The sequence below is a fragment of the Protopterus annectens genome, chromosome 2.part1 (genome assembly GCF_019279795.1).
Source record: "Protopterus annectens isolate FY-2018-M chromosome 2.part1, PAN1.0, whole genome shotgun sequence".
NCBI lineage: Eukaryota > Metazoa > Chordata > Ceratodontiformes > Protopteridae > Protopterus > Protopterus annectens.
Window position 1 is genome coordinate 1,427,188,714 of NC_056729.1, and position 26,985 is coordinate 1,427,215,698.

The following is a 26,985-nucleotide window of genomic DNA, read 5'->3' on the forward strand; positions in this document are numbered from 1 at the left end:
GTGTAGCTCGGACGTGGTCTCGCTCTTGGCTGTGGCTAAGTACCCTTTTTCTTCATTATTAGAGAATTTGTTGCAACAAAGAGCTATTTAATAGCTATTGTGTGTTCTGGTTTTGTGTTGTGGAAAAGTGTGTTTGATCGTTTTTCTGTGGTATCCCACTAGCTGTTTCCAACAGGCTAGGCCCGTTTCAGTTAGAGGACCTAGTCTGTCCCCTTGCTTTTCTTGTGTTATAAACTTACCGGGTCTAAAACCGTTTAAATTAGAGGATGTCCTTCATGGATGCATCTGCAGTCATAACAACTGGGATCCTCCAACTACCCAAATTGTTAAAAAAAAAAAGAAAGATTGACACTCACGGTCGGTCAAGCCGAAACCATACATGGTTAAACGCGATGAGTGTCGCGGACAGTTTCGTTAACACGAAAACTGATCAATACCGCGCGAATCAGACTACTAAAGAGAGGTCCGAGCCTTTACTACCAGCCAGAATGAAATTTTACCTACTACAGTGGTTACTAGTGACTTATCAGACACCATCCCTTAGCTATACCTCCTGTCCTCTCTGTTGTGGGATGCATTTTTAATGATGTTTGCACTGCCAGATTCTTCAGACCTCCAGCACCACCACAAAAAGATTTTCACAGTGACTTGATTCTAACTCCGCCTACAGGAACAAATAGCAGCACCCCTTAGGCGGAAAATTAACCTTATTTGGAACTGGCACTATACAACATATACAAGAAAAGTGGATTTTGCAAACCCCAAGGTTACGGTTCGCGGTCCACACACACTAAACAGTCCAAAATGCCAAACAAATCAAAACCCCTCCAAATCAAAAAAAACAAGCTCTACAGCAGATAATGCAATTAACAAAAGATGAGGCTGTGGAAAAGTGATAACAAGAAGAACAGGCAACACATACATCATTGTCCCAAAATTCAAGATGCTGACCTCAGATTTCTTGCAGGATCAGAGAAGGGACAACAAAAAAGCTGACAACAGATTTACAAAGGGTCATTTACTACAAGCACTGAGCATAAGGACACACAATCAAAAAAAAAAAGGAAGGCATCTCCATCATCCCATAGGACAAGGACACATTCTTGAATTTGGACATGATAAAACAAATGGCATTCCTAACTGCAGAAAAAACAAAAATCTCTCCCTTTTTACTAACAGGCACTAACAAACCACAGCAAGCTAACGGCAAAGGCTTCATCACATCAACCTAAAAGAAATGCTGGCAGTAACTGGCAATCCAAAAAATCAGACCATTTCTCATTCATACCCCTATGCAGAATGACTTTGGACCTTTGGAACCTGGCACTCAGCTACAACATCCAGTTACAGGCAATGAAAGTGGATTCGCTCTCCTTCAGTTGGAAAGGCCTGACAGCATGTCATTCCCACCTCTTCCCCTTGATACACAAGGTATTACTAAAAATAGGAGGGAGCCAGAAGGATAATCCTGATAGCTTAAAACTCCAAGAACACAGGTACATTACCTGCCCATTGCTGAGGAGCATGTCTCGGGACAAAATGGTCATTACCCCTGATTGCCCAGAACTGTACACTCAGACACCTATGCATCCAAACCATCCAAACCTAAAAGCGACTGTCACATGCATATGGCACATCACATAACAGCCCAAGGTTCTCTCCATTAAAGGGTTAGAGATTATTATCCTTGAGAAGGAAGACCCTTCAACAAGAAGGAACTATGAAAGGAATGGGAAAGGGAGTGCTGAATGGCACAACCCTTCTAATCTTCCTTTTAGTCTTTTCCCCCTTGTGTTGTGTCTAAGGATTGTTTAAATTAGAGATCTTGAGGTAGTTTGTTAGTGGTAGTTTTTCCCGCCTTGTGACTGTTTGACCGTTGGTCCTTTATTCAGTGACTACTTGTCTTTGGTGCTTTTGGTGGTTGGTTAGCTATGTCCAAAGATACTAAGGAGCACAAGCCCTCGGGCTTCAAGAAATGCTCTAGGTGCAGTTATAAAATGTCCATTACCGATGGACACTCTGTGTGTATTGTCTGGGAACAATCCATCTGCAGGAGTCATGCAGTTTCTGTCATGCTTTTAGTCCGAGAGTTCTTCAGGAAAGGAAGAATAAGTTGATTTTGAAGGGACTTCTCAAACCCTCCTTCGAGAAGGGTCTGTAAACTGCTTCCAGCTCTAAGGCAAAATCTTCTAAATCTAAAAAGAGATCTCCGGCTCCATCAGTCTCCTCTGAGCCACCAGAGAAAATAGCAAAGTCTGCTTCGACATCCTCTGCTCCATTGTCCTTGGGGCCGCAGGAAGTGTCAGTTGTTATGGAACCTGCGTCGGCTCCAATCATCTTGGAACCTATTAGGAGCCAATCGCTTAGCATTAGACCAGTATTACCTCCTCGCAGGTCTCGTTCTCCTTCTCTATCCTCTAGGTCCTCCAGGACCTTATCAGATGTGGACGTCGATGGAGTGGTGCAGAGACTCATTCAGTCACCAGTTTTGAAAAAATTGTTCTCGGCTCCGACCCAGTCTGCTCCGGAGCCCATCCTTCATCCTGCTTCGATACTTCCTCCAAACGCACCTCAGCTTTCCGAGCCGGAGTGCTCGGTTCCAGATGATGTCCCTAGGTCGGTTCTGACAGCCCCTCCTGGCTTATCGGTGCTGACGTCCGCTCCGACCCCGTTGGCGCCATCCACAGGATTCAGGACTCAGGATTCTTCGGTCGGACCCGAGAGAGAGGCTTCGGGACACCCTTCAGTTCCTAGTCTCCCTCTCGGTGCTTCGGCTCGGGGAAGTTTGACTCCTGTCGTGGCTTCGGAGGCTGGTTGTTCCTCGGACTTGGGGAGACCAGCTTTCGAGGCCATGCGGAGTGCGCTGGCCAGGTCGTCCGCAGCATCATGTGGATCGGTCACTCTGTCCCCTACTACACCGGTGCAGGTCTCTGACCTCCATCTATCTCTAGACAGCGGAGCCTCAAAGCCTCAGGGTACCCCCAGGAGTGGTCCCCACTTTTTTGAGGGCCCCTCAGAGCCTTTTCCTGAGGAGCCACCCAGAAAGAAGACGTGCAAGAGGAAGCACATAGATTCCCAGGATGAGTCTCTCACATCAGACACCGACCTCGAGGAATCTGAGGGGTCCCACAAGTCATCCTCTGAGGATGTTTCTTTCTCTGACATCCTAGAGATTTTGAAACAAAGAGGTGACTGGCCATCTAAAGCCCCCTCCGAGGAGTCTGTCTTCCTGAAGGCCTTTGGAGCTCAGCCCTCCGCCTCCTGGGTATCTCCACCTTTCAACGAGCTTCTGGATTTGGTTTGTCAAAGGGTGTGGGAAACCCCTGACTCTGTGGAACCAGTCCCCAGGAGACCCAATAAATTTTTGTCTGCTCCTCCTGATAAGGAATTTCTGTCCAGGGGACTCCCTGTGGATGCCATGGTGGTGGCAGCTGCCACTCAGAAGGAATTAGCCGAGACTTCTTCCACCGTCCATCCCCCTAACAAGGAGTCTAGGACCATGGACCAGTACAGGAAGCGTACTTTTTCTTCAGTGACCTTTACCTTGCGGTCACTAAATTATTTATCTCACTTTACATGGCTCCAGAGAGATCTCCTCAAGGAACTTGGAGATACTCTCACGGGTAGTGTTTCCGAGGTGGTGGCCCAGACGGTTAACACTCAGATGTCTACCCTCAATTCTATTGCAGGCATTTCTACCACAGGAAAGAATCAGAGTCCTACAACAACAAGTTCACGCCTTGCTCCCTCTCAGAAGAGCGAAGGCAAGATGGGTCCTCCAACTATTGGGGACAATGGCTGCGACAATTATGTTAGTCCCTCTGGCAAGGCTACATATGAGACTCCTTCAGTGGCTTCTTTTTGCCCAGTGGTATCAACGTCTTCCACTTTCTCATCCTATTCTACTCACAGACAGGTGCAAACAGGATCTCAGTTGGTGGCTTCACACCAACCACCTGAATGCAGGAAAGCCCTTTGTTCCTGCACCCCCGATTGCCACGGTGACCACGGATGCCTTCCTGATGGGGCATTATCTAGGCAGGAAGGTCCAAGGCACGGAGCAAGAGCACAAGATACATCTGCATATCAATGTCCTGGAGATGAGAGCTGTGCTACTAGCATTGCAAGCACTTCAGAGTTTTCTTCCTGTCGGGACTATTGCAGTCCACTCAGACAATATGTCAGTGGTGTGGTATCTGAACAAGCAGGGAGGAACCAAATCTTATCCCCTTTGCAGAGAGGCCATGTGAGTGTGGCAGTGGGCAGTGTCTTCCCAACGTTTTCTGTTGGCAACGCACATTCCAGGGAAGTCCAGTGGGATCGCAGGCAGGCTAAGCAGAGATATTCTGATGCCTTACGAGTGGTCCCTGAACTGTCAAGTTGCGGAACAGATTTTCGGCAGGTGAGGTCAGCCTTGCTGCAACCTTTTTGCCAGCCCCCTCAATGCCAAATGCAGCAGCTACTTCACGTTGATACCCCCTCAAGGGGAGTCACCCAGGGACGCTCTAGTCCACGATTGGCCCTCCGGTCTACTATATGTCTTCTCTCCGGTCCCCTTGCTGTCAAAGGTAATTCAGAAAGCACAATCCTTGGGAGGCAGAATGATTCTGATTGCCCCACACTGGCCTCGTCAAATTTGGTTTCCCTTTCTTCATCCCTATCTCATGGACGCTCCTTGGATTCTGGACCCGCAACCAGACTTACTGACACACGTCAGGGCAGCTCCATCCCTTTCTTCGGACCCTCCCATTGACAGCCTGGCTACTCCACTTCCATCATTAGTTAGGCTTCATCATTTCTCACTGGAGGTGGTTCATATTTTATCTTCCTCACATAAGCCCTCGACCAGGAAGATTTATTACAGTAAATGGAAGAGGTTTTCAATCTGGGCGCATACCAGAAAGATTGACTCTTACACAGCTCCAATTCCGTCTGTATTGGAGTTCTTGTCTATGCTCTTTAACCAGGGTTCAGCGGCCGCAACCATTAAAGTCCAATTGGGGGCGATTTCTACTTTTCATGTCGCACACGAGCCTAGCCTGATGGCACATAGACTCTGTAAGGCTTTTCTGAAGGGCACTCTGTTACTTCGTCCTCCAGTATCGGAACCTGTCATGCCTTGGGATTTAAACTTTGTTCTACAGGCTCTTACTTCACCCCCCCCCTTTGAGCCTGCAGCCACTTGTGATTTAAAATTCTTAACTTGGAAGACTGTCTTTTTAGTAGCCATCACATTAGCCAGACTCGTTTCGGAGCTTCAAGCTTTATCACTCAAACCCCCTTATTTGATTTTCCATAAGGACAGGGTTTCTGTCAGACTGAACCCCTACTTTCTTCCCAAAGTGGCATCAATCAGTAACCTTAATCTATTGAGTTGCCAGTGTTTTTTCCCTAGTTCTCAAACAAGGCAGAATTCAAATGTCATCAATTTGATGTACACATACAATTACGTTTTTATCTGCACAGAACGAAAGACCTCAGAAAATCTGATCAGTTGTTTGTTTCCTTTTCGGAAAACAGAATTGGGTCTCCTGTCTCAAAAGTCACGCTGTCCAGGTGGATCTCCAGTTGTATTTCTTTCATTTATTTCTCAGGGGGTAAAGATTTACCATTACGGGTGAAGGCTCACTCTACTCGGTCTGTATCTACATCTACAGCCTATCAGGCCTGATTGTCTATGGATGATATTTGTGCTGCGGCTACTTGGACATCTCCTCACACCTTTGTTACTCATTACAGGTTGGATGTGGTATCTAGGGGAAGGTCTTCCTTTGGTTCCACAGTGCTCAGGAGTATTTTCCACTAAGCCTCCCAGGATTTAGGCGCTAGGGATGCTGTCCCACGGGTAAGAATGTAGGTGAGATTGGACTACATAACATCAAGAAGTTATGTACTCACCATAATGTTTGATGTATGTAGTCCGTCTCGCCTCACATTCTAACTTACCCCTCCCACCTTCCCCCGTCCTGGAGAATCCAGAGGTTGGGTCTGGTTTCAGAGATTCCTTCATTGCTTGTTTGTTCTTCCTTTCCTTAGGTGGTGTTATGCATGGAGAATAAGTGCTGGGGCTCGCAGCAAACTAGATCTGGGGATAGACAGCAGTGCAGCATGGGATACCATCTTAGCCCAGCCAATAGAAAGACTTTGAGCTAGAAAAGTTCGCCGAGTCGGAGCCGACATTTGGCTCTGAACCCACAGGTAAGAATGTGAGGCGAGATGGACTACATACATCGAACGTTATGGTGAGTGCATAACTTCTTGATGTTCATCGTGTTTCACTGTTGCAGTCATTACACTTGGGTTATCCTGCTGGCAGGTGACCCGCAGTCGGCCCGAGTTCCAAAGTCTTGGTCTGGCGTAGGTTGCTGTCGCCACTTCCCTGACGTCAGTGTGCCAGGGGTATAAAAGATGCAACCGACGCCATTTTCTTCAGTCTTTCTTGCGCGGTGAAGCAAAAGCAGTTGGCAAGTGCCGGTCGGCCGACTCCTGAGATTTTCGATATTGAGTTTCAGAACCTAAGACTTCAATAAAGCTAAGTACCCCGTTGGGGAAACTTTTTCTTGCTCCAGACCGATGTCAGTAAAAGTTAATAATTGTATTTCTTGTGGGAAGCAAATACCTCATAAGGACTTTCACTCTTACTCTATTCCTTGCCTAGACCCTGACCACGACGTTACCAGTTGTCGGTTTTGTGCTAGATTCAATAAACGCACTATTAAACGTCGGTTTGATTTTGCTTTACATTATTTTGGCCGAAGATTTAATTACATAATGCCGTCGGAACAACCGACGACCGGAATTTATAAAAAACGCAAAGACAAAGAAAAGGACAGGCATCCGAGGTCCAAAACCGATGACGAAGCCTCTTCTAGGCCAGTCGCCGGTTCGCCTGTTCTCAGTGAGGCGCTTTCGCAGCCCCTGACACCCGCTACCTCAGAGCCACAGGCCGTAACAGACAGCCACGTGGAGACACTGAGGCCTGTGGAAACTCAAGGTATTGGGCCTACGGAAACTATTCCCTCAGGTGGGTCCGGAGCCACTGAGCAGGCATCGGCTTCTGAGGGTGTTTTCAGACCTTCACAGCTTACAATTAAGCCCACTACAGCAGCCAAGGCAAAGTCAAAAACATCATTAAAGACAAGGAAACAAGTACAGTATTCTTCTGAACAGTCATCCATGCCAAAGAAACAGATGTTTAAAATGGCCGAAGACCTAATTACTTTAATCAGGGGTTCCCATCCTCCTCCTGACAAAAGGCCTAGGCAAGACACTGACTAAACTTGAACTAAAGCTAGTGTTGGCTGAATTTTGTTATTTGCTAGTAATTACAGGTGTGGGGGTAGCCACATTCTTTGACTTCCTGTCCTTGCATATTTAAACTGGTGCATGTGAAATAATTCCTGCTTTAAAACTTCAGCTTGGCCAGCTAAAAACTTGGTTATATTCAACTATAAGAGAATTTAAGTACCTTTTTCTGCACTTTTTAAAAATACAGTATTTAAAGTGATTTTAACTGTGTATGTAAGAGTGTTGATGAAATTTTTATCTGAAGTTTTTCTGCTCTTCAGTTATTCCCACCCACCGCCCTGGCATTGAAACTGCCTGCCTCTGGGCCCATCTCATTTGCTCACTCAACTGAGTGCAGTGAGATCATATTCTGATTTCAGGCACTCAGGCACTACTGTGTACAAAGAGAGCATCTGCTTATTTCCTGCCTTTCTTGTTAAGTGGTACAGACTATTTGTAGGCTTCTGGCCCCCAAGTGTGTTTGAGGGAAGCCTTCTAGCTTGTTTATTTCTTATAACTAGCCAGTTTAAATCTGTTTCTTTGATCTCAGCACTTGTTCAGAAAAAAAAAAAAAAATTTCATTACTGTACTTGTGTTTTACCTACTTCTTTTTACTTTTGCATCATCTTAAAATACTCAATTGTATTTATTACTGCTGGTGTAACTCATTCTAAGCCTTTTGGTTTAAACACTTGGGCTTGGACCAGTTAGTTGTTTTGCACTGAGAGGGTTTGTGGTCTGCACTGTGGCAGAACAGGTAGCTTACATCCTTCTGGTTGAGAACTTGAGAGGGCTCAGTGTCTGTTATTCTAAAAGTGTATTAATTCTGGTTTAAGCACTTGGGCTTTCAAGCCAGTTATTTTACATTAAGAGGAGGTCTGTGAGGAGAGGCTGGACTCTGCCCTTCTGAGCTGGGAATTTCTGGTTAAAGGCTTATAGTGCATGCATATCTGAACTGTTCCTTACTGAAGTTGGTGCTTGTTTGCCTTGTTGTGGCATAGACTGCTGCTGGATCTAGCTTTGTTTGTGTAACTTGAGCACTAATCCAGACATTCTCTAAAGTATTCAATGGTATTTATTACTGCTTGGTTGTTGACTAAAGTGTAGCTATCATTCAAGCCTTTTGGATTAAGCACTTGGGCTTCAGAACAGTTGTTTTACATTAGGAAGGTTTGTGGCAAGCACTGTGGTGGCAGGACAGGTAGCTTTCATCCTTCTAAGTTGGGAACTGCTGATTGAGAGCCCAGTGTCCAAGTGTATTAGTTCTGGTTTAGGCACTTGGGCTTCAGGCCAGTTATTTTACATTAAGAAGGTTCGTGGTCTGCACTCTTGTGGGAGAAGAGGCTGGACTCTGCCCTTCTGAGCTGGGAATTTTCTGGTTAAAGGTTTATAGTGCCTGAATATTTGAACTGTATCTTACTGAAATTGGTTCACCTTGTTTGCTCTAGCATAGACTAGATCAGGCCTACTGAATCTAGCTTTGTTTATATGCTTGTTGTTTGTTTGCTTGTTATTTCCTGGAAGCTAATTCCACCTAATCTTCTCAGCGCTTCTGTGGATCACTAGTGATATCTGCATTGCTTACTGTACTTATTTCCTTGTTTCACTTGAAAGAAAGTTACTGTTTGTCGTTTTGCATTTAGTTACTTGTAACACATTGCACTCAAGTTACCTGGCACTTGCTCACTAAAGCAATTATATAAGTCAGCACTAAAAATTAAAAGCACTACACCCTCACTCCCCACTGGCCCTTGTTTTCAATTAAGGATTTCCCAGTATTATTCTAGCATGTCCAAAGGTCAGTTGTCAATCTCCTCTCTGGTCCAGCTGGTGAATCTACAACCCTCTCCTCCTCCCACATAACACAAATACTTGAGAGATGCAGCTATTTAGCCAAACTGGGCTGAGCTCTCTCAACTCAGGACTGGCAAGACCAGACAGGAGGAGAAGGCACACACACCACAAAACCAGCCTCACATAATGCTACCACTCCACTGAATCAAACACATAAACACACAAAACATACTGAGGCTCTGAGTAAAATTTACCTAAACAGCAGAGGCCTCCAAAGCAGACACCCAAACAACTGCTACCTCAAGACACCCCACAAGCAACACATAAACCACAAAGCAGTGTGCAAAGCAGTCACAGCCCTTAAGGCCAAATACAACACCAAACATACTTGTCATAGGTGACTCCATAGTCAGACGTCCCACTCACCAGGCTGAACAAGGAGAGGGTCACAGTAAGCTGCCTATCGGGCGCTAGAATCCGCCACATAACACAAGCACTGGGTCACTCCATGGCAAGTACAAATATGACACAGTCATTGTCCATGCTGGTGTGAGCGACCTGAGGCGTGCCTCCCTGGACTACATGAAAAAGACATAGAGGAGCTCTCTGATTATGTAACCCGGAGCAGTTATCTTCCTTCACCAAGAATGATGCCACAATATAGAGACAAGATGATCAGCTTTAACAATTGGCTTAATGTCTGGTGTCATTCAAAGGGGATCCAGTGTCTGTCTGCCTGGGATGACATGCCTTGCACCTGTCACCTGGGATTTGGCTAAGGCTCTTGCCACCCCATAGTGCCTTTTTAGGCAAGGCTCAAATTCTAAACCTACCACCTAGAAAACAAAAATGGGAAGAAACTGAGGGTAATGCTGCTCAATGCCAGAAATCTCTCTCAGTATGGAGAACATCGATGTCTGTGCTGTAACTGAAACCTGGTTCAAGGCTGAGCAGCCCGGCACTTAGGTTTTACCTCATATCACGGCCTCAAAACCCGGACCATCATAAAGGATACTCACACCTCCAGGTTGAACCATCCAGGTGCAACTAACCATAGGCAAAACTGCTCTACAAATTGTAGCATGCTACAGGCCACCCTCTCAAACTCAGGAACCCCACACAGCCTTCCTGAAGACACTGGAGGGTATAAATGTATCTCAAACACCATCATATTGGGTGACTTCAACTACCGAATATAGACTGGGAACATTACTCTGGAGTTCAATGCCATGGAACAGCTAGTCACTGTTCCCACAGGAGAAAATATACTAGATCTCATTGTCACAAACATGGGGACAAAATGCTCCACACCGAAGTATATCCCTCATTGGTGAGATCTGATCATAAACTAATCTCACTGGAAATCCACATCCACCCCAAGCAAAAGACCATAGTGAAGAACTTCTCTAAAGCCAACTTCACACTAAGACTGGTGTGGTATCCTTCAAGGCCCCTGAGCCAGAGGAAACCACAACCCAAGCAGCCCTTACAAATGCCTTCGATGAACACCTCCAGGACTGCATGGATCAGGCAATCCCAAATAAAACCAAGACTCTTTCCACAAAGGGCTCTGGTGGACCCCAGCCATTAACAAACTTTACAATAAGAGGAGAAAGCTATTACATGATAGAACAAAATCCATAAAAGGGAAGTCACCCTGATCATTATTAGTAAAAAAATACGAGCACTCATAAAATCAACTAAGGCCAATTTTGAGAAAAATTGCCATGGATTCAGGACAATCATAAGGCCTTTTCAGCTATGTTAGGAACCTGGGTGGAAACTCCCAGATATGCTCAGAATTAGTCAAATGATACAAAATCACTGAACCCACAGACATTGCCAACATACTGGCAGACAGGTTCAGTGCAAACCCCTCTCCCCTAAAGGAGAATCCCAGCAGTGTAGCCTCCCGGACATCTCAAATGAGGTGAAAGCTGCTCTCTCTAAAGCTAAAAACACAGCATCAATGGGACGGATGGTGTCCCGGCTAAATGAGGAATTAAACCCGCACATAAGGCAGCTGTTTAATCTTAGCCTTACCACAGGATACGTGTGGTCCCACTCCTCTATGGACCCTGGTAATTTCATAAGCTTAACAAGTCTAGTCTGCAAAGCTATGGAGAGGATCATAATGGAGCATAAACAAAGATATAGGGGACTTGCAGACATTGGACCCGACCCAGTTTGGCTTTGTGATCATGCCTTTTGAACTTGGTTGACTTCTTGAAACAGTCACCAAGGCCATTGATGAGGCATACAGCCTACCTTGACCCACAATACCCCTAAACCCATATGTCACAAGATGGGTTGCAAACTGGCTTAAGGACAGAACCCACAGGTGGCGCTGTGTCAGACTCCAAGCCGGTCAAGTGGTGTCCCACAGGAGTACAGGCCAACATGGGAGGACTTTGGCTGACAAAGGGAAAGTGCATCGATATCCTTCAGAAGGGACTCACGAAACAGATAGCTGGTGCCAGAGCCATGGCCTGAAGTTAAACGAGTCATAACCGGAAAAACAAGGTAACCCCAAGCTACCATATAGGTGGCAATCCACTAAGCACAGAAGAGGTTATCAGGACCCAGGTTGACAGTGGCCTTTCTTTGACACTGGTTAGAAAGACCTTCTACATTGCCCACCTGATCATGAAGGGATTCACATCCAGATCTAGTGAGGTCATTGCTGTACTCTTCACTTATCAGACCAATGATCGAGTACAATGCCCCATTGGGATGTATCTCACCCGACATCTGCAGCAGAGAGACCCCAAAGTTCCTCACCAAAAGGATAAGGGACTCCAAAATCTGTCATATGCTGCCAGATTGAAGAAACTCCAGCTCTATTCAGTCGCATACCGTCTGCTCAGAGGTGACATGTGCCTGACATACAAGGCCATGTCCAACGAATTAATGGACATGCTCCACCTCAAAATCCAAATCCACCAAAACCACTAGAGCAAGCGACTTAAACCTTAGCACGGATATAAATAGGACATGCTGGAGGGATAGATTTATCACTCAGACTCCACCTCGCTGACTCTGTTCAAGAGAAATCTAGACCTGTGGAATCATCTCTGTGTCACTGCTGGACAGAGGCACAACAAACTAATGGGCACAGTATGAACCTATGATTCCACTGACCAGATTTCTATTTCCTCTGATTCCTCTTCTTCTGATCAGGGATATTCTCTCCCTCCCTATGAGGACTCTGATGCAGAAGAGTCTATACCTTCAGCCTCTCCGCCTGAAGATTATTCTTTTGGGGAAACCCTGCACACCATGAGGGAGCATATCCATTGGGAGAGCCAGGATTATTCAGAATCCAAGAAAAGGCTCAGAGACTTCCTTTTATTGCCTCAGCACAGGCCCCTGGCTAATCCCCCCTGTGCTTGATATTGTTGATGATGTTTTCTCTGAATCCAGTCTGTCTCCTGATTCTTTACCCCCCTGCACCAGTCAAGCCAAACAGGTACTACAGGGTCCCTGACTCTCATAAATTTCTTTACAAAAACCCCGCTGCAGACCCAGAAACAATTTCCCAGGGTCCTAAAGGGGTTAAGGCTTCCACTGCTAAAAATCCTGTCCCCTCGGATAGGGATTCCAGAGCTCTGGACAGATGGGGGAAAAAAGTTTACACTTCTGTTACTTTAGCTGTAAGGGCTTTAAATTGCCAGTTTCACATGCTTAAATATCAACAGTACCTCATGTCAAAAAATGGTTTCAAATTCAGAAAGTCCTGACAGTAAGGAAATGCAGGATTTATTGCATGCAGTTGAACAAGTGGGAAAGCATACTCTGCAATGTGGATGTCCTTCATGGATGCATCTGCAGTCATAACAACTGGGTTGTCCTGTCGTCAGGCAGCCCTTCGGTCGGCCGGATTCCAAAGTCCGGGTCCGCTCGCTGATGTCGCACTTCACCCGGCGTCATCTCTGCTGGTCTTGGTATAAAGGCATCAGCCGGCGCCATTTTCCCCAGTCTTTCTTGCCGTGGCCCAAGCAGAAGCTGTTCGCAAGTGCCGGTCGGTCAGATCCAGAGATTACTACTACCAATACTACTTGAAGACTTCTAAAGCTAAGTACCCGTTGGGGACTCTTTCTTGCCTCAGCCGATGTCAGAAAAAGTCAATAACTGTTTAACTTGTGGGAAACAAATACCTCATAAAGATTTCCACTCTTACTGTTTGCCTTGTTTAGGCCCAGACCACGACGTAGCAGCCTGTGCGGCCTGTGCCTCATTCAACCGACGAACGCTTAGGCTTCGGTCGGAGTTTACTGAACAGTTTTTCGGCTCAGATTTTGCGTACATTATGCCGTCGGATCCTCCGACTACCCAAATTGTTAAAAAAACGCAAAGAAAAGGACCGACACTCGCGGTCCGTGGTTTCGGCCGAAACCATGGTTAAGCAAACCGCGAGTGTCTCGGTTTCGGCCGAAACCAAGAAAACTGATCAAAGTACAGCTGAATCAATGACTACTACTGAGGTTCCTGCTACCTTACTTGAATCGGCCTCAGAAATATTACCTACAACAGTGGTTACTAGTGACTTATCAGACACCATCCCTTTGGATGTCTCTACCCCAGCACGTGGTGCTGCTAGGCCTCCTGCAGCCATGTCTATTAAGGCCTTTGCCAGGGCTAAAGCAGCCAAATCTACTAAATCAGTGCCTGTTCCCCTCAACCAGGCCCACTTCTAGTTCACAAATACTTACTCTAGCAGAAGATTTAATATCCTTAATTAGGGATCTCAATCTCACCCAGACAGGGCCTCTCAGCCCCCAGAAAAGAGACCTAGAGCAGAGCCCCCCGAGCCTGTGTCCTCTGATGATTCTGTGGATGACTCAGATATTACAGACCAGCCAGAGGCTCCTTTCTCCAATTATGAAGACTCAGATGCTGAAGAATCCATTCCAGCTGCTTCTCCACCAGAAGAATTCTCCTTTGGGGAAACCTTACATGCCATGCGAGAACAATTCCAATGGCAGGAACAGGATTTCTCAGATTCCAGAAAAAGACTTAGGACTTTTCTGCACCTTCCACAACACAGGCCCTTAGCTATTCCTCCTGTCCTCTCTGTTGTGGACGATGCATTTAATGATGTCTGCACTGCACCAGATTCCTTGCCTCCAGCCCCTGCCAAACCAGATAGATTTTACAGGGTACCAGACACTCATCATCACCTATACAAGGCCCCACTTGCAGACCCCGAAACTATATCCCAGGGGCCTAAGGCAGTAGCCTCGACCACAGCAAAAACCCTATTCCTTCTGAAAGGGAAGCCAGGTCTTTAGACAGATGGGGCAAAAAAGTTTACACCTCAGCTACTCTCTCAGCTAGAGCTTTAAACTGTCAGTTTCACATGATACAATACCAAGAGTTTATGCTTGATCAGTTAACTAAAAGCTATCCTCTGATGACTATATAAATAAGAAATATGTATTAGAAATGGTAAATAACATACAACAGCTTAGTAACCATTCCTTAAAATGCTTCTATGATGCACTGGAGGCTTCATTTAGATCAGCCATGACTGGCACAGTGATAAGAAGACATGCATGGCTGAAGGAACAGGTCTTACCGGATCATGTTAAAGCTAAGTTATTAGATGCTCCTATGGATAAGGCCAGTTTGTTTGGTACACCTGCCCAGCAGGTAATGAAGAAAATGGAAGAAAAGGCAAAATCTGTACAAACGGTTAAAGATTTCTTGCAGGTTCAGCCCCCAAGGTTTAGCAGAAACTGGCCTGCCAAAAATTGGTCCTTTCCTGACTCCACAAGATCCCAAAGGGGCAGGAATAGACATTCCAGAGGCAGAAATCAATCCAGAGGGGGTGCCTACAGAGGACGACAGTGGCAAGGTAATAACAGAGGCACAAACACAGCCACTACCACTACAACAGCACAATCACAGTGACTTGATTCTAACTCCGCCTACCAGGGAACAAATAGCAGCACCATTAGGCGGAAAATTAACCCTATTTTCGAAGAACTGGCACTATATCACAAAAGACAAGTGGATTTTGCAAACCATAGACCAAGGTTACCGGTTCCACTTCCACACTTTACCAGTCAAAGAGGAATGCCAAACCTGCCTCCAAATCAAAAACAGAAGCTCTACAGCAGATAATGCAATTAACAAAGATGAGAGCTGTGGAAAGAGTACCAATAACAGAACAAGGCAAAGGATTCTACTCCAGACTATTCCTAGTTCCAAGAAAGGAAAAAGTTGGAGACCTATTCTCGACCTGTCCACCTTAAATACATACATCATTGTCCCAAAATTCAAAATGCTGACCCTACAGCAACTTCTTCCCATGCTGGGCAAGGAGTGTTGGCTGGTAACTCTAGATCTCAAGGAGGCATACCTGCACGTCCCCATTCGACCAATTTGCAGAAGATACCTCAGATTTCTTGCAGGATCAGAGCACTATCAATTCTCAGCATTGCCCTTTGGCTTATCTACTGCACCCAGAGTATTCACAAAATGCCTGGCATCAGTAATCGCCACTGCAGACTACAGGGAATCCAAATTTATCCATACCTGGACGACTGCCTGCTACAAGGGGACAACAAAAGCAAGCTGACAACAGATTTACAAAGGGTCATTTACTTGCTACAAGCACTGGGATACACAGTCAATTTACAAAAGTCAAGGCTGATACCATCCCAAACAAGGACATTCTTGGGCTCGGAATTGGACACAGTAAAACAAATGGCATTCCTAACTGCAGAAAAACAATGAGAACTCCCTCTTTACTTCTTGGCACTAACAAGACAGAACAAGCTAACAGCAGGAAAAGTTCTGCAGGCCTTGGGCTTCATGGCATCATGCATAATCTTGGTTCCACATGCCAGACTACATATGAGAAAACTACAGTGGTACCTAAAGAATTTATGGTCCCAACACAGGCACAGCCTAGAAGCAGAAATTCCACTAATCCCATGCCTAAAACAGGAGTTCCTATGGTGGGCTCAAGCATGCCAGTCAAACCCAGGCCTACCCTTTCACAACTATCAAGCAAGCCAAACCATCACAACAGACGCCTCAGACCTAGGATGGGGGGCTCACATGCTGGACAAATGCGTACAAGGATTGTGGACGCAGGACCAGCTTCACCTGCACATCAACCTAAAAGAAATGCTGGCAGTAAAACTGGCAATCCAAAAATTCAGACCATTTCTCAAAGAAGGCCATTTGATGATAAGGACAGACAACACCACAGTCATGTGGTACATCAACAAACAGGGAGGCACTCATTCATACCCCCTATGCAGAATGACTTTGGACCTTTGGAACCTGGCACTCAGCTACAACATCCAGTTACAGGCAATATTTGTACCGGAAAGGAGAATACTCTAGCAGACATGTTAAGCAGAACCACCTCGGATGCTCACGAATGGATGCTACACCCGGACATCTTCAAGACCATCTCAAAGAAATGGGGAATGCCACAGATAGATCTATTCGCTTCCCTCTCAATCACCAGCTCAAAAATTCTGCACAAGGACATTCCACCCACTTGCATGGAAAGTGGATTCGCTCTCCTTCAGCTGGAAAGGTTTGACAGCATATGCATTCCCACCTCTTCCCTTGATACACAAGGTATTACTAAAAATCAAGGAGGAACGTCCAAGGATAACCCTGATAGCTCCAAACTGGCCAAGACAACACTGGTACCCACTGCTGAGGAGCATGTCTCGGGACAAAATGTGGTCAATATCCCTGATGCCTTTGATGTTAACTCAGAACAACTACAGCATCATGCATCCAAACCTAAAAACGTTGCAACTGACTGCATGGAACATCACATAGCAGCAACTAATCCAGAACTTTCCCAAAGGGTTAAAGACATTATCCTTGAAACCCGCAGACCTTCAACAAGAAGGAACTATGCAGGAAAATGGAAAAGGTTTGTCATTTGGAGTGCTGAAAGAGGAAAAGATGTGTCAATATAGATATTGCTAACATTCTGGAGTATTTGGCAGAGCTTCTACATACAGGCCTGTCCTATTCCTCCATCAAGATACATGCATCAGCTATTTCAGCAGAATACAGCTTTGATCCACCTGTCTTTTCACATCCTTTACTCAGGCAGTTCCTCAGAGGGATCAAGAATGTAAAACCTCCTAGGAAACCACCATTGCCAGCTTGGGATTTGAACTTTGTGCTAGAAAAGTTGACACTGCACCTTTTGAACCAGCAGCAACAGCAGACCTGCAGCATCTATCGTGGAAAACTGCTTTCCTACTGGCAATAACCTCAGCAAGGAGGGTTTCTGAACTTCAGGCCCTAATGGCAGTACAACCCTTCCTAATCTTCCACCAAGATAGAGTGTCCATGAGGACTAATCCTACATTTATGCCTAAGGTGGTATCCAGAGTGTCTTTAAACCAGGCAATCCACCTACCTACCTTCTTCCCAACCCACAAAACAGAGGGAAAGAATGCTGCATACCTTGGATGTACATAGACAGCTACGCTTACTACCTGGACAGAACAAAAGTAACAGAAAAACTGACCAGCTTTTTGTAGCCTATGCAACAGGAAGGGAAGGAAAAGCTATTTCCAAACAGACAATCTCCAAATGGATAGGAAATTGCATACGATTCTGTTACTCCTTCCATGGAAAACCAATTCCACAGAACATAAGGCCTCATTCAACAAGGGCAACAGTCACTAGCAGAGCCTTCTTACGAGGAGTGGCAACCAAGGACATTATTGAGGCTACTTGGACCTCCGTGCATACATTTGCCAAGCATTATAATTTACCTCTGTATTCCAGATCCCGAGCAGGGTTTGCCACTGCTGTACTGCAAGGGATCCTAACCACCATAATCTATTCTTCCTCCTCCCTAGTTGGCTATGGTATTCTACCCAGTTGTTATGACTGCAGATGCATCCATGAAGGACATAGTACAGTTTTGTACCTACCATAAATGTAGATGTCCGAACTGGATAGCATCTGCAGTCAGGATTACCCTCCCTCCTTCCCCTCTGTGGTACTCCTAGGGTATTTACCCTCCTAATAGCTAGCTGGTGGGGGGAGTCTCTTATGGTGTATTTGTTTGTATATATGTACATACATGCTTATTTTTTGTGTTTGCCTTCTATCTTTTTGGAAACATTGGCATTTACCCAAAATTTAGCCTTCCAAGAGGGCAACTGGCATCTGGGGCAAGAAACACTGAGGAAAATGGCGTTGGCTGATGCCTTTATACCCGAAGACCAGCAGAGATGACGTTGGGTGAAGTGCGACATCAGCCGAAGCCGGACCCGGACTTTGGAATCCGGCCGACCGAAGGGCTGCCTGACGACAGGACAACCCAGTTGTTATGACTGCAGATGCTATCCAGTTCGGACATCTACATTTATGGTAGGTACAAAACTGTACTTTTTGATTCATTAGTGGCTTCTTGTAGAGCCGCAGTTACAGGCTCTATTATGTCCACTACAGCTTGATACTTTGTTTGGTGTTAAGGCAGAAGAGGTGTTAAAGAAAATGGAGGATAAAGCAAAATCAATGCAGACAGTGAAGGATTTCTTACAGGTTCAACCAACTAGATTTAGCAGAAACTGGCCTTCAAAAAATTGGTCCTTTCCAGTGTCAGACAGGCCACAAAGAGGCAGATACAGATGCCCAAGAGGCAGATCTCAGCCCCAAGGCTCCTACAGACCTAAACAATGGGGTGCTTCAGCCCCCAAAGGGGGGGAAGACAAATCACAGCCTTATAGGAAACAGTCCCAATGACTTCCCTCTACAGATGCCAAGCACTTACCTTTTGGCAGCACCCCTAGGGGGAAAGCTAGCACTGTTCTCAAAAAACTGGCACATAATCACCCAGGACAAATGGGTACTGAATATTGTTTCTCAGGGTTACAGGTTCCACTTTCACACGCTTCCAAAATCAAAAGGTATGCCAGACCTGCCACAAAACCAGTGGGCAGAGGCACAAAAACAGATTGCTGCTCTTATGGACATGGGAGCTATTCAAAGAGTTCCACAGCAAGAACAGGGACAAGGATTTTACTCAAGACTTTTCTTAGTACCCAGAAAGGACAAAGCCTGGAGACCAGTACTGGACCTGTCAATCCTAAATACTTTCCTGGATGTTCCAAAATTCAAAATGTTAACACTACAGAAACTTCTGCCCATGCTGGGCAAGAAGGCTTGGCTAGTTACTTTGGACCTCAAGAAGGCATACCTGCATGTCCCAATCAGACAATCTTGCAGAAGATATCTCAGACTCATAGCAGGCTCAGTGCATTACCAATTCTCTGCACTGCCCTTTGGCTTATCTACTGCGCCCAGGGTATTCACTAAATGCCTGGCACCAGTAATTGCATTTTGCAGACAAAAAGGAATTCAAATATATCCCTACTTGGACGATTGCCTTATTCAAGCAGAGAGCAAGGACATTATTCTGAAGCATCTGGCGTTTGTAAAAAGATTACTAATTTGCCTAGGGTACACAGTAAACGAAAATAAATCAAAACTAGTGCCCTCTTAAGAGATAATATTCCTGGGTGCAAGCTTAAATACAACTGCCCAGATGGCTTGTCTCACGCCAGACAAACAAAGGCAACTGACTCATTACTTTCAAATGATGGCAACAAAAACCCAGCTCCCTGCAAGAAAAATTATGCAGGCCCTGGGCTTCATGGCATCCTGCATTCTACTAATTCCATATGCAAAACTGCATATGAGAAAACTACAATGGTATCTAAAAAGTGTTTGGACTCAGCATTGTCACAGCCTGGAGACAATCATAACTTTAATTCCCTGCCTACAGCAGGAGTTTCGATGGTGGTCCCAGGCCTGTCACCACAACAAGGGACAGCCTTTCACCTTACCCACAGCCAGGCAGACAACAACGGATGCATTGGATTATGCCTGGGGGGCACATATGGCAGGAAAATGTATTCAGGGCACGTGGCCCAAGGAACAAATGCATCTTCACATCAATCAAAAAGAGATGCTAGCTGTACAGAATGCCCCGACAGCTTTCAAGGACCTACTACATCCAGGACAACTATTAATAAAGACGGACAATACCACAGTTATGTGGTACATAAGCAAGGGGGCACACATTCCTACCCCTATGCAGACAAGCCATGACTTTGTGGAACACAGCACTGACCTATCAAGTACATCTGCAGGCACAATTCCTGCCAGGAACAAAAAATACACTGGCAGACGAACTAAGCAGAAATCTCATGGATCCTCATGAATGGAAACTAAATCCACAGGTGTTTAGCATGATAACAAGGAAATGGGGATGCCCAGACATAGATCTTTTTGCCTCCCCTCACAATTACCATATACAGAAATTCTGCACAAGAACTTATCACTCTCAAGCATGGAAAGCGGATGCTCTGTCATTCAGCTGGAAAGGCCTGACAGTCTGTGCCTTCCCTCTGATGCCTCTCCTTACCAAGGTGCTCCTAAAAGTCAGACAAGAAAGGCCAAAAATGATCCTGATTGCCCCAGGCTGGCCACGCCAGCACTGGTACCCAATCCTAAAGAGCTTGTCTCAAGGCTCAGCTTGGCTTCTACCTCAAATTCCTCATCTTCTGACTCAACAAAACAGTCAGATTCTGCACAGTCAACTCAGAACCTTAAATCTGGCAGCATGGCAGATAATGTAGCCACTCAGACTGCACCTCTCTGTAAAGCTGTTATGGATGTCATTTTAAAAGCCAGGAGGCCCAGCACAAGCAGAAAAATGGAAGAGATTCTGTGCTTGGAACCAGGCACAAGGGCTCGAACCACTTGTCCCAAATATACCTCAGATTTTACAATACCTAACTGAGATGCTGGACAAAAGGCCTACCTTTCTCATCAATTAAAATCCATGCCTCTGCCTTTTCAGCTCGTTACAATACGGAACCTCCTATTTTTTCACATCCTCTACTACGACAGTACCTCAGAGGGGCAAAAAATATAAGACCCCCAAGGAGAGCACCAGTACCAACTTGAGATCTCAGTTTTGTTTTAGAAAAACTCATACTGCTTCCTTTTGAACCAGCCAGCACAGCTGATCTAAAATTCCTATCATGGAAAACTGCTCTGCTCCTAGCAATAACTTCAGCAGGAAGAGTCTCAGAGTTACAGGCATTAATAGCTGTGGAACCTTTCATCATTTTTAATCAAGACAGGGTTTCCCTTAGGACAAACCCAACATTCATGCCAAAAGTGGTCTCCAATGTGGCCTTGAACCAAACCATTCATTTACCAACTTTCTGTCCAAATCCCCAGAATAAAGGGGAGCGACTTCTGCACGCTTTGGATATACACAGACAGCTCCGATTCTACTTGGACAAAACAAAAGCTTTCAGAAAAACTGAACAACTGTTTGTAGCTTATGCTGCAGGATCACAAGGAAAGCCTATTACAAAGCAGACAATTTCAAAATGGATAAGACACTGCATCCGCTTCTGTTATGCACAACATGGCAAGTCAGTGCCTAAGGGCATTAGGCCACATTCTACCAGAGCAGCAGCCACTTCAGCAGCTTTTCTCAGAGGAGTACCAACCAAAGACATTTTAGAAGCTGCAACCTGGAGCTCAGTGCACACTTTCACCAAGCACTACCACTTACCTCTCTACTCTAAATCCAGAGCAGGCTTTGCCACTGCAGTTCTGCAGGGCCTAGTAGCCTCTCCAAATCCAATTTAGACCCAGCCGCCCAACCTCAGCTTTGGGATTCTACCCAAGTGTAATGACTGCAACAGTGAAACACGATGAACATAGTACAGTTGTGTGCCTACTATAAATGTCACTATTGCAGTCCAGGTTACCCACCCACCATCCCCCTTTTCATTGTTGGGACTTTTCTGTACTTCTCAACTCTATACAACCTATGTGGTGTATTTGCTTGTAGATGAAGGAAATGTTGATAGTAATACATGCTTGTATTTTGGGATAATTTTATCTTTCCAGCCTTCCTATCTGGGGGCACCTGACATCTGGGCCAAGAAAAACTGAAGAAAATGGCGTTGGTTGCATCTTTTATACCCCCTGGCGCACTGACGTCAGGGAAGAGGCGACAGCAACCGATGCCAGACCAAGACTTTGGAACTCGGGCCTACTGCGGGTCGCCTGCCAGCAGGATAACCCAAGTGTAATGACTGCAACAATGAATACACTCGAACATCTGCATTTATGGTAGGTACACAACTGTACTTTCCTCTCATTCCTTGCCTGCAACAGGAGTTCCTATGGTGGGCAGAGGCCTGTCACCAAAACAAGGGACTGTCATTCATTCTACCCCCTGCCATCCAAACCCTGACTACAGACGCATCAGACTGTGTGGGAGAGGCCTATCTGGCAGAGAGATGCATTCAGGGTGAATGGAGACCAAATCAAATGCACCTTCATATCAACCAGAAAGAAATGCTAGCTGTACAGAATGCTCTGACAGCCTTCAAGGACTTCCTTCATCCAGGACAACTACTGATAAAGACAGACAACACCACAGTTATGTGGTACATAAACAAGCAGGGGGGGCTACTCACTCCTACCCTCTTTGCAGACTAGCCCTGGCCTTGTGGAACACAGCCTTAACTTAGCAAATACATCTACAAGCTCAATTTCTTCCGGGAAAGCAAAATACTCTGGCAGACGAACTAAGCAGAAACCTTATGGACCCACACGAATGGAAACTGGATCCACAAATCTTCAGCATGTTGACACGAAAATGGGGGAGGCCAGGCATAGATCTTTTTGCCTCTTCCCAAAACTATCAGTTAGACAAGTTCTGCACAAGAACTCATCACATAAAAGCTTGGAAAGAGGATGCTCTTATCATTCAGCTGGAAAAACCTATCAGTCTGTGCCTTTCCCCCTCTGCCTCTGCTCTCCAAGGTTTTACTAAAAGTCAGACAGGAAGAAACAAAAATGATTGATTGCTCCAAACTGGCCTCGCCAACACTGGTACCCACTTCTGCGGAATATGTCACACCTTCCTTCGTGGTACCTGCCTCAGACACCTCATCTATTCTCTCAGCAGAACTATCAAATTCTGCACACTCTGCTCCAAACTCTGAATCTTGCAGCATGACTAATCAGCTAATTTCACCAGTCACATCTCTCAGTAAACCTGTGATGGATGTCATTTTGGAGGCTAGAAGGCCTAGTACAAGCAAATCATATGCTGATAAATGGAAAAGATTTTGTGCCTGGAACCAAGCACAAGGAATAACACAGCAATGCCCAATATTCCTCAGATTCTGCAATATTTAACTGAGATGCTTCACAAGGGCCTATCTTTTTCTTCTATAAAAATCCATGCCTCTGCCATCTCGGTTCATTACAACACAGAGCCTCCTCTCTTTTCTCATCCCCTGCTAAAGCAGTACCTCAGAGGGGCCAAAAATTGGAGACCTCCGAGGAGAGCACAAACTTCTGCATGGGACCTCAATTTTGTGCTGGAAAAACTCACCCTACCTCCTTTTGAACCAGCTGCTACTGCAGACATAAAATTTCTTTCTTGGAAGACAGCCATTCTTTTAGCAGTCACTTCAGCTAGAAGGATTTCAGAACTACAGGCTCTCATGGCAGTGGAGCCTTTCATTATCTTTTATCAGGACAGGGTGGACCTCAGGACCAATCCATACTTTATGCCTAAGGTGGTATCCAGTGTGGCTCTTAATCAGACCATTCATCTGCCAACTTTTTTCCCAAATCCGCAGAACAAGGGGGAGCAGATTCTGCATTCATTGGATCTACACAGACAACTAAGATTCTTCTTAAACTGGACAAAATCACTAAGACAGTCTGAGCAACTACTGGTGGCATTTGCTGCAGGGGCAGATGGGAAGGCTGTTTAAAAGCAGACTATTTTGAAAAGGATAAGCCATTGCATTTGTTTCTGCTACATGCACCATGGTAAACCTGTCCCCAAGGGGATCAGATCCCATTCCACCAGGGCTGCATCTACTTCTGCAGCTTTTCTCAGAGGGGTTCCTACCAGAGACATTCTAGAAGCTTCTACTTGGAGCTCAGTTCATACGTTCACCAAACATTACCATTTACCTCTCTTTTCTAAATCCAGGGCAGGCTTTGCCACTGCTGTCCTGCAGGGCCTTATAGCTGTTCCTAATGTTGTATAATTCCATCCTCCCATCCATAGTTTTGGGATTCTGCCAAATGTTATGACTGCAACAGTGAAACACGAAGAACATAGTACAGTTGTGTACACTTACCATAAATGTAGATGTTCGAGTGTATTCACTGTTGCAGTCCAGGTTATCCACCCGCCAGCCCCCTTTTTCTCTCTTATTATACCTCTTCTTTCCTTTACTATGCTCAAAAGCCTTTTTGGTGTATTTGCTTTTAGCTGGAGGAAAAAGTTTTGTGTTCTAAATTACATGTGTGTGTGTGTGTGTGTGTGTGTGTGTGTGTGTGTGTGTGTGTGTGTGTATATATATATATATATATATATATATATATATATATATATATATATATATATATAATAATTTTTGCTCCCCATTTGGGGGGCACCTGACATCTGGGGCAAGAAAAACTGATTAAAATGGTGTCGGCTGCATGTTTTATACACCTGACGTCATGGAAGAGGAGACAGCAACCGACGCAGGACCCAAGACTTTATTCAGGCCGACTGAGGGCAACCTGCTAACAGATTACCCTAATGTAATGACTGCAACAGTGGATACACTCGAACATCTACATTTATGTAAGTGTACACAACTGTACTTTCCTCCTCCGACTCGGACGAGTTTGGAGTTGGAGTGCCTGGAGGTCCTTGTGATGGAACCATCTGGTCTGAAAACCACAGCTGGTGTCTTGGTCCCAACTTCCACTCCAATATCTTCGATGTTGTCTTCTATCAAGGGATCTGGGAGCAGACACACTCTCGTCAGTTCCAAGGAGGAGAGTCTAATCGGACCCTTGTCGTATCAGACTCTTCCTCTCGTAGCTTTGTCGCAGGTGAGTTTGGTGCCCACATCAGACTCAGAGCCATCCTCCTTGGCGTGGGGGAGATCTCGCGGTTCCTCGGAGCCGGAGGCTCTCTCTAGCCAGGATTCATGGTGCCTTTGAGGTGATGAGTCTTCTGTCCCCCCAGACTGCTCCACCCTCTGCTCCAGCTACTCTTCCCCCCGAAAGGATCAGTGTCATTCTCTACACCATCCCTCCAGTCCAAGCATAGAGAACCAATGCCCCAGGGCGCCTCAATGGGTGACCCAGTCTCTTATGAAACCTCCCCAGAGTATCCCTTTTTGTAGGTCCCTCGGAAGAGGACTTGTAAGAGGAAACATCTAGACTCCCCAGAGTCTGTCACATCGGATACAGACTTAGAGGATTCAGAAGGGTCCCCACGATCATCCTCCGAGGACGTCTCCTTTTCAGACATGTTAGAGATCCTGAAGCAGAGAGGTGTCTGGAAGACCCTCTCCCCCTTTGAAGATGAGTCAGTATACCTGGAGGCATTTGGATCTCAACCCTCCACCTCTCGGGTGTCTCCACCTTTTGACCAGCTCCTTGGTGTAGTCAGTCGAAAGGCGTGGGTCCCCACGATCATCCTCCGAGGATGTCTCCTTTTCAGACATGTTAGAGATCCTGAAGCAGAGAGGTGGCTGAAAGACCATCTCCCCTTTGAAAATGAGTCAGTATACCTGGAGGCATTTGGATCTCAACCCTCCACCTCTCGGGTGTCTCCACCTTTTGACCAGCTCCTTGGTGTAGTCAGTCGAAAGGTGTAGGTCTCTCCAGAATCTGTGGAATCCATTCCGAGGAGGCCCAACAAATATATATTACAGCCCCAGATGACAAACAATTTCTAACTAAAGGTGTCCCAGTAGATGCTATGGTGGTGGGCAGCGGGCACCAAGAAAGAATTAGCTGAAACTTCATCTGTCCAGCCGTCGAATAATGAGTCTCAAATAATGGACAGATACGGGAAGGATATGTTTTTTTTCAGCGGCTTTTACTCTTAGGTCGCTGAATTGCTTATCCCACTTTACTTGACTTCAGTGGGATCTCCTCAAGGAGCTGGGAGGATACCCTCCAGGATACTGCAGCTGCGGGGGTGCCTGACAAGGTAAACTCTCAGCTTGCGACCTTAAACTCTGTAATAAACTCCTCCATGTGCCTCATTTCCTATGCAGCCGATGGAGTAAGTAAGGCAGCTGGCACAGGAATAGCTCTGAGGAGACATTCCTAGATGCATCTTTGTGAGTTTGCTGAATCCTTCAAGTCTTCCTTTATCGATGCCCCTTTTGACGGTTCGTCTTTGTTCGGGACAGAAGTACGAGAGACTCTTACCAGGTGCGAACAAGAAGGCAAAACTCTGTCTGCCTTGGGAGTACGTTTCTCCGTCCCTACCAGACCTTATCCCAAAGGTCAGAAAGGCAGAAAAATGTGGATGTTCTTCGTGTTTCACTGTTGCAGTCATTACATTTGGGTAATCTGCTGGCAGGTTGCCCTCAGTCGGCCTGAATAACAAAGTCTTGGGTCCTGCGTCGGTTGCTGTCTCCACTTCCATGACGTCAGGTCGTCAGGGGTATAAAACATGCAGCCGATGCCATTTTATTCAGTCTTTCTTGCCACGCGGTGCCCGAAGCAGTGCCCGAAGCAGAAGCAGTTCGCAAGTGCCGTTTGGCTGACTCCTGAAATTTTCATATTCGAGTTTCAGAACTGTAGTCTTCAAACTAAAGCTAAGTACCCCGTTGGGGAAACTTTTTCTTGCTCCTTACCGATGTCAGTAAAAGTTAATAATTGCATTACTTGTGGGAAGTAAATACCTCATAAGGATTTTCATTTGTACTGTATTCCTTGCCTAGGCCCTGATCACAGCATGCCTTGCTGTTGGTTTTGTGCTAGATTTAACCAACGCACTATTAAGCGTCGGTATATTTTTGCTTCTAAATATTTTGGTTCAAG